Source organism: Triticum urartu, chromosome 4 (genome assembly GCF_003073215.2).
Source record: "Triticum urartu cultivar G1812 chromosome 4, Tu2.1, whole genome shotgun sequence".
NCBI classification, from domain to species: domain Eukaryota; kingdom Viridiplantae; phylum Streptophyta; class Magnoliopsida; order Poales; family Poaceae; genus Triticum; species Triticum urartu.
In genome coordinates this window covers 98,465,338-98,479,130 of record NC_053025.1, presented here as the reverse complement: position 1 = coordinate 98,479,130, position 13,793 = coordinate 98,465,338, and positions in this window count along the sequence as shown.

The following is a 13,793-nucleotide window of genomic DNA, read 5'->3' as shown; positions in this document are numbered from 1 at the left end:
CATTCCTTAGGGTGACTGTGCAGTTTGGCATGAGGGAATTCAACTTCCTTCCGCTTTTGAACAGAGACACCACCAAATTCAGTGTTGGGACCGTTTACAAATTCTGTACGCCGGTTCAGATGAAAAAAGTCCCAGAACAGCTCAGCAATTGGTTCTTCTTGTAAGTACACTTCACAGAAGACTTGGAAGTTGCATAGATTGGACACCGAGTTGGGTCCGATATCTTGAGGATGGAGTTGGAAACTGGCAAGCACATCTCAGAAAAACTTCGACCCGGGCGGTTTGAAACCACGACCTATGTGGTCGACAAAGACCACTACCTCACCCTGCCTCGGGGTAGGAGGATTCTCTGTTCCTGGAACTCGCCATCGAATTTCAGTTTTCTTAGGCAAGGTGCCGATATTGACCATTCCGTTCAGCTGTTCCTCGGTGACCCGGGAAGGAGCCCAGTTGCAAGCCAAAAACTGTTTGGCCATTGTGGAACGAAAAGCTGAAAAAGAATGCCGGTTTACAAATCATTCATGGTGGTACGCAAGATGCAATGGATTAAAAATATACAGATATGTGAAATTGTATGAACCGGAGATTGATACAATAATGAATGACAAAGTCATATCAAGGGTATACGTGTGTTGTTCAACCGGACTGTTACAATGAATGTAAAGGGGGTTTTCCAGTTTACCAGGGGACTAATGGTATGAGATAGATTGTTTTTACAAGGGTAAACCACCTACATAGTAAAGAGGATATAGATCTAAGGCGAAAAGGGCTAAGTAAGGTAAAACTGATTTCACAGTTTGGCATGGGAATTTCAGATCTGCCATGCATTGGATAATCAAAATATATTCTGTTCTAATCTCAAGTGCTCAAAAGGTTCAGTACGTTCAGATGAGTTTGATATCAAGCGGATGCCTTTACAAGAAGAAAGGAGTTTAAGCTACAAAGGGCGCTGAAAACAATCAAAACTAACTGGCCATTGGTGTTACTAAAGGAGGAACAACTTCAGGTTATGAAGAACACCGAACCCTAATGGCGGATCTGGGGTGAGGAGAAGAGGAACTTACTGATGCAGGAAGAAGCAGCGAAGGATCACCGTGTGTCTCTGGTAACGGTCAGGTTGATGCAGCGGCCTTTGTCGAAGCAGAGGTGAAGCTCGGTGACGGCGGCGGCGCTTAGGGGCAGAGATGTCACGAGGAGGAAGAAGAAGTGAAGGAGACGAACGGGAAAAAGGAGAAGGACCTATGGTCCTATTTATAAGGTGAAGTGATAAAGCGACAAGCGCGGGAATCGAGGAGCTCAAAAATGGATAGTTAATAAATGGTGTCGCCTCGACGATTGGATATGCATTAATGAAGGTAATCTTCGGTTTCAACGAATAGATGACGTCAGGGCAGTTTATCATGATCCTGGAGTATGACATCACGGGGGTTTACAAGATCAAGGTGAAGATGCAAAGGAGGAGTTTTTCTAAGTGTTGAAGATTGACATGAACAAGTTCAAACCAATCTGGGGCCTAATGTTGGGGATATTACTACTGGGCGTAAACCGGCCAGGAGTAGCCGGATTAACTTTATGAAGATTAGAAGCCCATGAAGACGTAAGAATGATGGCGCTTTATGAAAGCCCAAGGCCCAAAGGCGAGTTAAGGCCTGTAGATGTAAACCGACCTTATTATGTAACTTGCATTGTAAGATAGGAAGTATAGAGACCGAACCGGGCATGTTTATGATCCAGCTTCGGGACTCTATAAACCAGCGGGCGTCAACCTATGTATATAAAGGGACGACCCGGCAGCGGTGTAGGGACAACAGACAACAACTCGAGATCCAGTCAAAGCGGATTCGCTCCCTGGTCATCGAAACCCTAGCAATACCAATCACAACTAGACGTAGGCTTTTACCTTCATCAAAGGGGCCGAACTAGTATAAACTCCCCGTGTCCCCTTGTCTGGTTTAACCCCTTTAAGCTAACCCGTTGCGATGGCTCCACGACTAAGTCCTTTCACGAGGACATCTGCCGTGACAAACCCACAACAAAGCCCAAATATCGGAGAAGAAATACGAGGCTATAAGCAATCATGCATAAAAGTGATCAAAGAAACTCAAATACTTTGATGGATATAAAAAGTTAGATCTAATCATAAACTCAAAGTTCATCCGATCCCAACAAACACACCAGAAAAAGAGTTACATTATATGGATTTGATTTTCATCGACTCCCCTAGGGTTTCTGGAATATTGGGGTATTTATAGAGCAAAGAGGCGGTCCGGGGGCACCAGAGGTGGGCACAACCCACCAGGGCGCACCTGGGCCTCCTGGCGCACCCTGGTGGGTTGTCCTCTCCTCGGAGCATCCCCCAGGTGCAGCCTTGGCCTATCAGGTGTCTTCTGGTCCAAAAAAATATCCATAAAGTTTCGTTTCATTTGGACTCAGTTTGGTATTGATTTCCTGCGATGTAAAAAACATGCAAAAAATAGCAACTAGCACTTCACAGCGTGTCAATAGGTTAGTACCAGAAAATGATATAAAATAACATTAAAATGATTATAAAACATCCAAGCTTGATAATGTAACAACATGGACCAATCAAAAATTATAGATACGTTGGAGACGTATCAGCATCCCCAAGCTTAACTCCTACTCGTCCTCGAGTAGGTAAGTGATAAAAATAGATTTTTTTGATGTGGAATGCTGCCTATCATGTCATATCATATTTCTTTTCTTTATAGCATGGACGTTTGGACTTTTATATTGTTCAAAGCAATATTCTAGTTTTGACATGATAACTTAAATACTCAAGCATATCAACATGCAACTATGTCTTTCAAAATATCAACGCTAAAATAAGCTATCCCTAGCTGATCATGCTCAATCATTGATCTATTCATGAAACACACTAGCATATTAACTACACCCAATGCTCAAGTACGATCATAGTGCCTCCTAGTTGGTGCTTTTTGTAAGAGAAGATGGAGACTCAAATTCAGATTAAAAATTGCATAAAGTGAAAGAAATGCCCTTCGCAGAGGGAAGTAGGGATTTGTAGAGGTGCCAGAGCTCAAAGCGAAAAACTTAGAGATAAAAACATTTTGGGAGGTGTGTCTTTCCCACCAACGAAAACGACTAAGAGTTCCCAACACTTTCATGCTAGATATATCATAGGCGGTTCCCAAACAGAAAATAAAGTTTATTCCTTTTCGACCATACTTTCACTTTTCATGGCTAACCGTATCCACGGGTGCCTTCCATACCAGCACTTTCCAAGGAATTTATTATTTGATAATATAAAGTAAATTCATTATTCATTTCGGGACTGGGCATCCCTAATACTTTTTCCTTACTCTCGTGCAATGACAAGTGAATAAACACTCATCGTGAGAATACCACATCTAGCATGGAAAATATTAGCCACCCCTCACTGCTCCGTGAGCGGAACAAACACACAAAAGAGAAGTTTATTTTGAAAATTAGAGATGGCACATACAAATTTGCTTAGAACAACAAAATAATATCACATATAGGTAGATATAGTGGACTCATGTGTCAAAACTTGTTTCAAGGTTTTTGGATGCACAAGTAGTGATCATACTTAGTGCAAAATGAAGGCTAGCAAAATATTGAGAAGCGACCAACCAAGAAATGAATAATCTCATAAGCGAGCGTTAAGCATAATTAACACCGAATAATTCACCACAAGTAGGATATAATTTCATTGCATAATTATTGACTTTCGTGCTTGCATAGGGAATCACAAACCTTAACACCAATAGTCTTACCAAAGTATAATTACTCATCAACATGACTCACAAATCACATCATCATATCTCAAAACTATTACTAAGAATCAAGTTTATTTTGTCCAATGATCTTCATGAAAGTTTTTATTATATCCTTCTTGGATATCTATCACTTTGGAACTAATTTTCATGTGTTGCTTTTGAAAAGCTCAAACAAATATAAGTGAAGATCATGAGCATATTATTTCTTTCTCTCAAATTAATTTAAGTGAAGCAAGAGAGACGTTCTTGAAAATTTTACTAACTCTCAACTAAATCTAAGTGAAGTAAGAGAGCATTTCTTTAAAAATACTAAAGCACACCATGCTAAAAAAAGATATAAGTGAAGCACTAGAGCAAGTCCATAGCTCATGAAAATTTAAGTGAAGCATAGGGAGCAATTCTAACAAGTGATGACATATTTTTGGCTCTCTCAAATATGTGTGTTCAGCAAGGAATCAAGACTTAAAACACAAAATAAAACAAGCAAAGACTCATATCCTATATACCTAAGAGATTGATCCCCAATATAGGTATTTATCTCAACATGCAGCATGTCCAACTCAACAACCTGCCACATCAGCAACTCCTAACGTGCATGTAACATTGAACCTTTTATTACTGGCATACAAAACGGACTGAAACAATGTTTTGTTACCATCCCTCATCAGTTTCCAGCCATAAATCTTGGGAGGAGCCTTAAACCACGGTGCTTTGATTACCAATGGTCACCCGTTTCAGCCTTAAACCACGGACTCATTGCTTTCCCCTGTTTATTGTGCAGGACGGGAGTGCCGATCTCCGAGTCAGAGCGCTCCTCCGGCAGGACCGCCGGTATGGCTAGCCTCCGCAGCTCTCCGTTAATCTATTGGACTACGTTCCCGTTGCTGGTGTGTCAGTATGTGCCCTGCATCGTCGAGACAGCGACCGCGGTGCCCTGGTCGTCCCCTCCATCTTTGTCTCTGTTCTGGCTAAGGTAGCTCCATCACCGATGGGTAAGTTGGTTCCGCTCAGTGCCCTCCAAACGGACAGGTTGCTGGGGAGATTGGAGTCCGGAGCTTGCTTTATTTTCCTCCCCTCTAATCTTCACCACGGCAAGTCCCAATCTTGTCTGTAGCAACGGCTCAAATCATCTCTCTCTTCATCTGCTCCAGCAAATCCCATTCATCTACTTCCCTGCATAAGTAAATGATGCGGTTGGTTTTCCCTTTAAGCAGCCAGTTCCCATGTAGATGCAGCCTCACCCATGGCATGTTGTATGGCCGCTAGATAAGACACATCTATAGCCATCGCCGGGTACCAGTTTCAATCCCCTCTCTGCAGTAGTACAGTTGCATATCATCTCCTCATGTAGTCAAGGTGGCCCTGACCCTTGGATGGATATGGCTTACTTTCTTTCTTGTAACTTTGCAGGCATATACTAAATCGGTAGAACTCTCACTAAGCACATCACCATGTTGATAGCTCAGGTACACTCATCTCAAAGTATGTGTATGTATTATTTTCTTCAGAGAAAAACCTTTCATTAGTTTCCCAAGTACTAGATTTTTGTCCGTAAATTTGTATTTCGTCAATCTGAATATGAATCATGCATTTCTCACCACACTCATTCATGGAATCAGTTTGCCAGCCACATGATTTACCAATAGATGTCTTTAACAATATGATATTTCAGGCCTCTTGATTCTTACAAAGTAGGACATTTGGACACGCTATGTCAGTTTTTATCTCTTAATATTAATATAAAATTATCTATAATAAAGTCCTACTACAACGTGTAACAGGTTTTCCTCGTCCCTTGATTCCCAAACTTCCTCTGCTATGTTTGCTTCTATACTATATCATGTGCTTGGTATGCAGATTATTTTTGCAGTACCATCCTTGAGTATATTCAGAAACGAGTCAGTGTTGTATTATGAGACACACCTACTACTCCTACGTGTTATTGGTTTTTCCCAAACATACTATATATGAACACAATATTAGCTAGATTGACTGCCTAAGCCACTTCACTACAACGGTATTAAGGTTCTTTGGCATGCAAAACACAACAGAAGGTACAATTATTCCATTGGTTGATCATAGGTTTGTAATAAATATTTTTATCGAACCCTTCTGTTTATAAGACTGAACAAAATAGATGTCCTAGAAATTTATTCACAGGGTCATGCTGTTCGACAGGGTTGTACACGTCTACATGGACCACGCCAGAAATCACCACCATGTATTCTAATCCCTTGACCAACCGTAGTTACTTCTGCCGAGAAGTGAGAACCGTCGTAGGTATATATGCAACTTAATTGAGGTTAGTTAGTTTCATGAGGCTACTTAAAATCTTCAGTCCCGCTATATGATAGCTATTGATTTTCTACAACCTCATTTGATCATCGTGTTCTTGGTATCAATCAGACAACATCCTCTCAATGTTGATGTCAGACAAAGATTCCTCATCCAAATTTGACCTTTATCCATAACTGTCAAGTAATTTTTGTTCCCTTCTTGGTACCTTTGCAGGTTTAGGTACTATTTTGGAACAAATGGCATTTAGAGATCCTTCTTTTAGGGACTATCTTTGAACCCTTAAACCCCAGGGCACTCAGCATTCTTGAAGACATTTCAGAGTTTATTTTGGTATGAAGAGCGTGTTCACAGAGATCACTTAGGATACAAGTAAGAATTTGTGTTGTAGAGGAGGAAGAATATTGCTGCCACCATTTAGATTTGAGCATATGTTCTTGAAAGATGTTGGCAACCATTCATTTTTTTACTACTACCTATGTACACTAATATAAGACATTTTTTAGTTCAATTTGTACAGCAAAAACATCTTACATTAGTGTACAAAGGGAGTACTATTTTCTTTGTTTCATGTTTAAAACTGAGTAATAGTTTACCAGGGTTTGAAAGAAGAAATCATATTTTATGTTCCCTTAAAAAATCGTCTTATTTTGTTGTACTTTATTATGCCTTCTGCTGCTGATAGTCGTCGTTTCTTTGCACATACCTGTACTTTTACAACACACCTACAATCTCCGTTTCTTTGTCGCAATCATGGCGACACATGTGGGCTCTTTAGAAAATTTCGACTACATTCTGACTTCACAAGTGGTACACTTATCTGTACATAATTCTGCAGCATTGTTGTGGAATTGTAATATTAATGTTGTCTTCTGTATGAAAATAAACTATGTCGATCTATCATCTAATATCTTTTATTTTGCGATGGATTACTACAAGTTCTTCCTATACTAAGGGCTACCATATTGAATGGTTTACATCCAGATGTCATTCCTTTTATATGGCATTTTGACTATTTCAGAAGCAGTTGGTGCTAGAACTGTTCTAGCTATTGGGGCATATTGCTATGTTCACTCATATTGCAGGTTGTTTTTCGAACATCTTATATTTTTCGGCAACTGTAATTAACATTTTTAAATCACCATGGTCATGTGTTGATGACCCGCTAATGGTAATGTAGTTCATGATGTTGGGAATACTTAAAGAGTGCCTTGTTTCAACAGATAATGAATGCACTACATTGTAGTTTAGTATCGCTAAGAACATTGTTCATGCTACAACTACTATGGTTCTATATTACATTATATATTTATATACCGCCAATGACTACACATTTCATTGCATTTAAGTCAAATCCATCATTAACTGATTCCCATTGTTATATTTGCGACGTGGGTGTTACTCAGAAAATTTTGCTACAAAGTCCCGCAGCAACGCGCGGGGTGTCATCTAGTTATACAAGACGCTCCTAGAAAAACACATAGTATGTGACGAATAAAAATATAGCTTCGAGTAATATACCGATGGTCATTAGAAGAAAGAGGGGATGCCACTCGGGGGCATCCCTAAGCTTAGTTGCTTGCTCTCTTTTGGATAATAGCTTGGGATGTCGGGGCATCCCCAAGCTTAGGCTCTTCTTACTCCTTATTCCTTCATCGATCGTAAGATAACCCAAAACTTGAAAACTTCAATCACACAAAACTCAACAAAACCTTCGTGAGATCTGTTAGTAAAAGAAAGAAAATCACTACTAGAAGTACTGTATCAAACCAATTCGTATTTTATTCTTGCATTATATCTACTGTATTCCAACTTTTCTATGGCAAAAACTCATCAAAGAAAACCATAGAGCCATCAAAACAAGCACACAACGCAAAGAAAACAGAATCTGTTAAAACAGAACATTCTGTAGAAATCTGACTAGTTCGAATAGTTCTGTAACTCCAAAAAATCTGAAAAATTAGGACGTCCTGAGAAATTTGTATATTGATCTACCTCAACAGGAAAGGGTATTTTATCGCTCTCTGGTTAAAAATGAGAATTATTTTCGTGAGCCCAAAAGTTTCTATTTTTTCAGCAAGATCAAACAACTATCACCCAAGAAGATCCTAACTTCTTTACTTGGCACAAACACTAATTAAAACACAAAAAACACAATCATAACAGTAAAATAATTGTGCAAACACACAAAAACAAGAAGGAAAAAGCAAAAATAAATTTTATTCATTGGGTTGCCTCCCAACAAGTGTTATAACTTTACGCCCTTAGCTAGGCATAAAGTGAGGACCTAAATTTTGTTATCTTTGTTTCGAGATCCATAAGATGCCCTCATGATTGATTCATATGGTGGCCTAATCCTTGTTCTAGGTAAGTGTTCCATACCCTTCCTCAAAGGAAATTGGAACTTAATATTGCCTTCTTTCATATCAATCACGACACTAATAGTGCGTAAAAACGGTCTACCAAGAATAATTGGACAAGACATATTGCAATCAATATCAAGAACAATAAAATCTATGGGCACATAATTCCTATTTGCAAGAATAAGAACATCATTAATTCTTCCCATAGGATTTTAAATAGTAGAATCCGCCAAGTGCAAATTCAAAGAATATGATTCAATATCGGTAAGACCAAGCACATCACATAAAGATTTTGAAATTGTAGAAACACTAGCACCCAAGTCACACAAAGCAAAACACTCATAATTTTTAATCTTGACTTTGATAGTAGTTTCCCATTCATCATGCAATTTTCTAGGAATTGAAACTTCTAATTACAACTTTTCTTCTAAAGCTTTCATCATAGCATCAACAATATGTTTAGTAAAACCTTTATTTTGTTCATAAGCATGGGGTGAATTTATCATGGATTGCAACAAAGAAATACAATCAATCAAAGAGCAACTATCATAATTAAAGTCTTCGTAATACAAAAGAGTGGGCACATCACTAGGTAAAGTTTTGACCTCTTCAAACCCACCTTTATCAATTTTCTCAACAAGATTTTCACCCTCCGAAATGTCGGGACACCCTCTAACTAAAGTTGACTCTTCTCAAGTCCCTTTTTCCTCAATCTTAACTTTACTAAACAAGGAATCAATAGAAGAAACACCAATCATTTTAAGATCTTCATCGGTTTTGCAAAAATAATCACTAGAAAACGCCTTTTCTAAAAAAAATCTCTTTTAGCTCTAAGCATAGCAGTTCTTTTCTTACTTTCATCCATAGAAACATAAAGAGCTTTAATTGATTCATCAACCTTGGGCACAAAAAATTTCATCTTGAGATTTTCCACATCATGAGAAATTCTATCAACACTTCTAGACAAATCATCAATCTTATTCAACTTTTCTTCTATGGTAGTGTTGAAAACTTTTTGCGTGTTCATAAATTCTTTAATATTATTCTCAAGATCAGAGGTGTTCCTATTATAATTATAAGAAGGATTTCCATAGGAATTACCATAATTATTAGAGGAATTACTAGGAAAATTGCATAGGATTAAAATTACCTCTATAAGCATTGTTATTGAAATTGTTGCGCGAGATAAAATTCACATCTACGGCATCACTATTTTGCTCAATCAAAGTAGACAAAGGCAATTGAAGTCAATAGGAGCACTTTTACTAGTAACCAATTCCATAAGAGCATCAACTTTTTCACTCAAAAAAGAAATTTGTTCAATCGAATTAACTTTTTTACTAGTAGGAGCTCTTTCGGTATGCCATTGTGAATAATTTGCCATAATATTATCAAGCAATTTGGTGGCTTCACCCAAAGTAATTTCCATAAAAGTACCACCCACGGCGGAATCTAAAAGATTATGAGAAACAAAATTCAATCCCGCATAAAATTTTTGTATGATCATCCAAAGATTTAACCCATGAGTTGGGCAATTCCTTAGCATCATTTTCATCCTTTCCCAGGATTGTGCAACATGCTCATGATCAAGTAGCTTGAAATTCATGATCTGGGTTCTAATGGGAAATAATTTTTGCGGGCATAAAATACTTAGTGATAAAAGCATCTTTGCACTTATTCCAAGAATCAATACTATTGCGAGGCAAAGAAGAGAAACAAATTGTTGCAGAATCACGCAAAGAAAACAGAAATAATTTCATCTTCACAACATCATTGTCCACATATTTTTTCTTTTGCATATCGAATAATTCCACGAAGGTATTAAGATGGGACGCAACATCCTCATTAGGAGTACCGAAAAATTGATCTTCCATAACAAGATTCAGCAAAGCAGTATTAATATCACAAGACTCCGCACTAGTGGCGGGAGGAGCAAGCGGAGTGCCAATAAAATCATTGTTGTTGGTATTTGAGAAATCACACAATTTGGCGTTCTCTCGAGTCATGATGACTATGCAACAAGATTGCACTTAAAAACAGATCCGGCAAGAACACGGCGGACGAAAAAGAGGGGCGAATAAAATGGCAAAGTTTTGTGAAGTGGGGGAGAGGAAAACGAGAGGCAAATGGAAAATAATGTAAATTGCAAGGAGATGAGATTTGTGATTAGGAGCCTGGTATATGTTGAAGATCCTCCCCGACAATGCCGCCAGAAATTGGTGTGTTGACAGGAAACTATCTTGACTTGATCCTCCCCGGCAACGGCGCCAGAAATTCCTTTTGATGTCGCTTGAAACTATGTAGGTATTTCCCCAAAGAGGAAGGGATGATGCAGCATAGCAGCGGTAGGTATTTTCCTCATATGTGAAACCAAGGTTATTGAACTAGTAGGAGAACCAATCAAAACAACGTAAACAACACCTACACACAAATAACAACTACTCGCAACCCGACGTGTAAAAGGGGTTGTCAGTCCCTTTCGGGTAGCGGCGCCAGAAATTGGCAAACGGACATGAGATAAAATTGTAGTAGATTGATAGATTGAACGCCAAATAAAATAAATTGCAGCAAGGTATTTTTGTATTTTTGGTTTAATAGATCTGAAAATAAAAGCAAAGGAAAATAGATCGCAAAGGCAAATAATACGAGAAAGAGACCCAGGGGCCATATGTTTCACTAGTGGCTTCTCTCGAGAGAAATAGCAAATGGTGGGTAAACAAATTACTGTTGGGCAATTGATAGGACTTCAAATAATCACGACGATATCCAGGCAATTATCATTATATAGGCATCACGTCCAAGATTAGTAGACCGACTCCTGCCTGCATCTACTACTATTACTCCACACATCGACCGCTATCCAGCATGCATCTAGTGTATTAAGTTCATGGAGAAATGGAGTAATGCAATAAGAACGATGACATGATGTAGACAAGATCTATCTATGTAGAGATAGACCCCATCATTTTATCCTTAGTAGCAACGATACATACGTGTCGGTTCCCCTTCTGTCACTGGGATCAAGCATCGTAAGATCAAACCCACTACAAAGCACCTCTTCACATTGCAAGATAAATAGATCAAGTTGGCCAAACAAAACCCAAATATCGAAGAAGAAATACGAGGCTATAAGCAATCATGCATAAAAGTGATCAAAGAAACTCAAATACTTTCATGGATATAAAAAGATAGATCTGATCATAAACTCAAAGTTCACCCGATCACAACAAACACACCGCAAAAAGATTACATCATATGGATCTCCAAGAGACCATTGTATTGAGAATCAAACGAGAGAGAGGAAGCCATGTATCTACTAACTACGGACCCAAAGGTTTACAAAGAACTACTCACGCATCATCGGAGAGGCACCAATGGAGGTGGTGAACCCCATCTGTGATGGTGTCTAGATTGGATCGGGTGGTTCTGGACTCTGCGGCGGCTGGAATTGATTTTCATCGACTCCCCTAGGTTTCTGGAATATTGGGGTATTTATAGAGCAAAGAGGTGGTCCCGGGGGCACCCAAGGTGGGCACAACCCACCAGGGCGCGCCTAGGCCTCCTGGCGCACCCTGGTGGGTTGTGCTCTCCTCGGAGCACCCCCCAGGTGCGGCCTTGGCCCATTAGGTGTCTTCTGGTCCAAAAAAATCTTCGTAAAGTTTCATTGCATTTGGACTCCGTTTGGTATTGATTTCCTACGATGTAAAAAACATGCAAAAATAGCAACTGGCACATGGCACTATGTCAATAGGTTAGTCTATACCTACTATTAAAGGGAATAGGTATTCTTGGTTTGGTTTAGTCCTTCTTTCTTTTGACAAATATCTCCTCCTTTAATCATTGATCAAAATAGTGGCATCACTTACAAGAAAGGGAATAACCGCACTAGGGGCAGTATCCATCCAACAACCAGGAGGAGAAAACTTAGATAACCTAGCCAGTTTGTGAGCTACTTGATTGCTTTCTCTATTACAATGTTCATAAATGACTTGATTGAAATCTAATGACATGAAATAACAATCACCGAATATAGCACTAGCAACTGAAGAAGAAATGCCCTCTTTTAAAGCTTCAACCACCTCTACACTGTTGGAGTTGATTTCAATCTTGCTACATCCAGCAGAACATGTTAGATTCATTCCAAATCTTACTACAATTGATTCTGCAATAAATGAATCAAGTCATATGTCTATTTTTTTTCATTTGCAACAGCAATGAACATACCGTTATGATCATGAAGGACTATTCCCACCGATCCTTCAAGTGTATCCATATCAAATCCAGCGTCCACATTCAGTTTAGCATATCCGTACCTTGGTCTACTCCACCCGCCTACCTTCTGTTTAGCTTTGGGTGTACACGAGATAATGTAGTTCTTTTCTTTGACTTTCGTGTTCGTTTGGTTTGAGGGCACGCTAAAGTTTTCCATACATGTACATTGACAGGCCTTCTATGGGCTTCCATAGAGACCACAAATTTCGTGTTCGTTTGGTTTGAGGGCACGCTAAAGTTTTTCATACGATTCGCTCATACACACGCTAAGCCATCTGGGCCCGGTACTTGTACATTGATGGGCTTTCTATGGGCTTCCATAGAGATCATGAAAATTAATTGTGTCAAAATAAATCAACATTGTGGGAATTGAACACACGACCTCCTGTCCAACTTTTCGATGTAATAGCCAACGAGTTATGCATCTTTTACGTGTACTAATCCCACCTCGCTCTTTTACAATGATTCCCCCAGTAAATATATGAGCGGCCTTAGGAATCAACCAATAGACGGTTAAAACAAAGGAGAGCAGCCCTCATGTTTAGGGCGAGCTAATTAAGCGAATGAGCTAATTAAAGGAAGGATTGTGGTCTTAAATAGAATATTTAAATGGATGTGGTTAATTAAAGAAAGGATTATGGGTAAACCGGTTAAATAATTAAAATAAAGACTGTGGACTTAATAAATAGAATATTCAAATTAGATGGGGTTAATTAAAGGAAAATTTGAAGTAAAAAGATAGGATGATTAAAAGGAAGGATTCGTAGGCTTCGATAAGGTGGGGCTACTAAATTAGAAAATGAAGGATTTGATTCCGGACTAGAATGGGTGAGGACATCATGGTAATTAATGAAAGGATTGTACTTAAATGGAATTAGTGCCCAGTGAAGAAAATATGAAAGCGACTAAATCGCATCCTATTTTTATGTTCTTTTTGTAGAAGGATGTTGTGTTCCAGCTTATTCTTCGTACTGAATCTGGTGCTATGGGACATTATGGTTGCACAAAACGTCAAATTTTCCATTGCAACGCACGGGCATATGTGCCAGTACCAGAAAATGATATAAAATGACTATAAATGATT